The sequence below is a fragment of the Chiloscyllium plagiosum genome, chromosome 15 (genome assembly GCF_004010195.1).
Source record: "Chiloscyllium plagiosum isolate BGI_BamShark_2017 chromosome 15, ASM401019v2, whole genome shotgun sequence".
NCBI lineage: Eukaryota > Metazoa > Chordata > Chondrichthyes > Orectolobiformes > Hemiscylliidae > Chiloscyllium > Chiloscyllium plagiosum.
In genome coordinates this window covers 62,321,196-62,324,307 of record NC_057724.1, presented here as the reverse complement: position 1 = coordinate 62,324,307, position 3,112 = coordinate 62,321,196, and the positions used below count along the sequence as shown (strand labels likewise).

At 40.8% G+C, this 3,112-nt stretch overlaps 1 pseudogene; it reads left to right on the top strand.

Annotated features, from left to right (window-relative positions):
* Nucleotides 1-200: 200 nt before the first annotated feature.
* On the top strand, nt 201-551 carry LOC122557453 (annotated as a pseudogene).
* Nucleotides 552-3,112: the final 2,561 nt, after the last annotated feature.

Sequence of the window (3,112 nt, the reverse complement as noted above, 5' to 3'; positions counted from 1 at the left end):
TAACTGAAGCACTGACCCAAACACTGACATCAATCACTGAAACACTGACCCAAACACAGACTTTAATCATAGAAACACTGAGCCAAACATAGTCATCAATCACTGAAACACTGAGTGAAACGCAGACATCAATCGTTGAAATATTGACCTAAACACAGACATCAGGCATTCTCTGTGAAAGTGCTTGTGAGACTGTGACTATGTCTGGAAGAGGAAAGGGCGGTGGGAAAGGTCGCGCCAAGACGAAGTCTTGGTTGTCCCGGGCTGGCCTGCAGTCACGGTGGGCCGTGTTCACAGGCTCCTGAGAAAGGGCAACTATACTGAGCGTGTGGGTGCAGGAGCGCCAGTCTATCTGGCTGCAGTGCTGGAGTATCTGACGGCTGAAATCCTGGAGCATCATCCCCAGGCACCTGCAGCTGGCCGTGCGCAATGATGAGGAGCTCAACAAACTGCTGGGAGGGGTGACCATCGCTCAGGGCGGGGTGTTGCCTAATATCCAGGCCGTACTACTACCCAAGAAATCCGCCGCTGGGGGCGCCGCTAAAAAGTGAAGGTAGTAGTCTTGAATCTGACAACCCAAAGGCTCTTTTCAGACTGAAGAGAGAGCTAAGAGCAGCAAGGAGGAGACATGAAAAGTCCTTAGTTGGTAGGATTAGGGAAAACCCTAAGGCTTTCTATAGGTATGTCAGGAATAAAAGAATGACTAGGGTAGGAATAGGTCCAGTCAAGGATAGTAGTGGGAAGTTGTGTGTGGAGGCTGAAGAGATTGGGGAGACACTGAATGAATACTTTTCATCAGACATCAATCACTGAAACACTGACCCAAACACAGACGTTAATCACAGAAACACTGAGCCAAACATAGTCATCAATCACAGAAAAACTGAGTGAAACACAGACATCAATCGTTGAAACAGTGAAGTAAACACATACATCAGTCACAGAAAAACTGACCAAAAACAGAATTGCATAACTGAAGCACTGACCCAAACACTGACATCAATCACTGAAACACTGATCCAAACACAAACATCAATCAATCAATCACTGATACGAACTTTGACATCAATCACTGAAACACTGACCCAAACACTGAAATCACTGAAACACTGACCCAAACATAGACATCAATCACTGTAACATTGGCATAAACACAGACCTCAATCACTGAAAAACTGACCCATATATTGACATCGATCACAAATACACTGAAAAAAAGAAAGTCATCAATCACTGAAACACTTACCCAAAAAGAGTCATCAATCACTGAAACACTGTTCCAAATACAGTCATCAACCACTGAAACACTGATCTAAACACAGACATCAATCACTGAAACACTGACCCAAATACAGTCATCAACCTCTCAAAAACTGACCCAAACACTGACATCCCTGAAACATGGATCCAAGCATTCTCATCGATCACTGAAACACTGACAAAACCAAAGAAAACAATCATTGAAACACTGATCTAGATACAGACATTACCGAAACACTGATCCAAACACAACCATCAATCACTCAAACACTGACATGAACTTTGACATCATCCATTGAAATATTGACCCAAACACAAACATCAATCACAGAAACACTGACCAAAAAACAGACATCAATCACTGAAACACTGACCCCTACATTGACATCAATCACAAATACACTGACGAAATGAAAGACATGAAGCAAATGAAAGATTGACCCAAATACAGTCAACAACCACTGAAACACAGACCCAAACACTGACAGTACTGAAACACTGATCTAAATACAGACATCAATCACTGAAACACTCCCAAATACAGTTATAAACCACTGAAGCACTGATCCACAGACACCACTGAAACACTGACACAAACATAGACATCAATCACTGAAATATTGACCCAAACACAGACATCAGTCACTGAAACACTGAGCTAAACCCAGACATCAATCAGTGAAACACTGACGCCAAAACTGACATTAATCACTGGAACACTGATCGGAACACAGACATCAATCACAAAAACACTGACCACAACACTGACATCAATCAATGAAACACTGACACAAACACAGACATCAATCACTGAAATATTGACCGAAAAACAAATGTCAATCAATGAATCACTGATCCAAATACAGGTATCACTGAAACACTGATCCAAACATTAACATCGATCACGGAAACACTGACCCAAACATTGACATCAAACACTGAAACACTGGCAAAACACAAACATCACTGACACAGTGATGCAAACACAGACATCAATCAACGAAACATTAACCAAAACACAGATATCAATCACTGAAACACTGTCCTAAACTCAAACATCACAGAAAAACTGACCAAAAACAGTATTGCATAACTGAAGCACTGACCCAAACATTGACAACAATCACTGAAACACTAACCCAAACACAGACATCAGTCACTGAAACACTGATCCAAGCACAAATATCAATCACTCAATCACTGACACGAACTTTGACATCATCCACTGAAACACTGACCCAAACACAGACATCAATCACTGAAACACAAACCCAAACACTGACATCAATCACTGAAACACTCACCCAAATACAAACATCAATCACAGAAACACTGAACCAATCATTGATATCAACCACTGAGACACTGACCCATACACTGATGAAACCAAAGACAACAATCATTGAACCACTGACCTAAACAGACACATTACCAAAACACTGATCCAAACACAAATATCAATCACTCAATCACTGACAAGAACTTTGATGTCAATCATTGAAACACTGACCAAAACACAGACATCAATCACTGAAACACTGACCCAAACACAGACATCAATCACTGAAACACTGACCAAAAAACAGACATCAATCACTGAAACACTGACCAAAACACAGACATCAATCACTGAAACTGACACATACATTGAAATTGATCACAAATACACTGACAAAATGAAAGAAATCAATCACTGAAACTCTGACCCAAACACAGACATTAATTACAGAAACACTGAGCCAAACATAGACATCAATTACTGAAACACAGACATCAATTGTTGAAACATTGACCTAAACACAGACATCAGTCACAGAAAAACTGACCAAAAACAGTATTGCATCACTTGAAG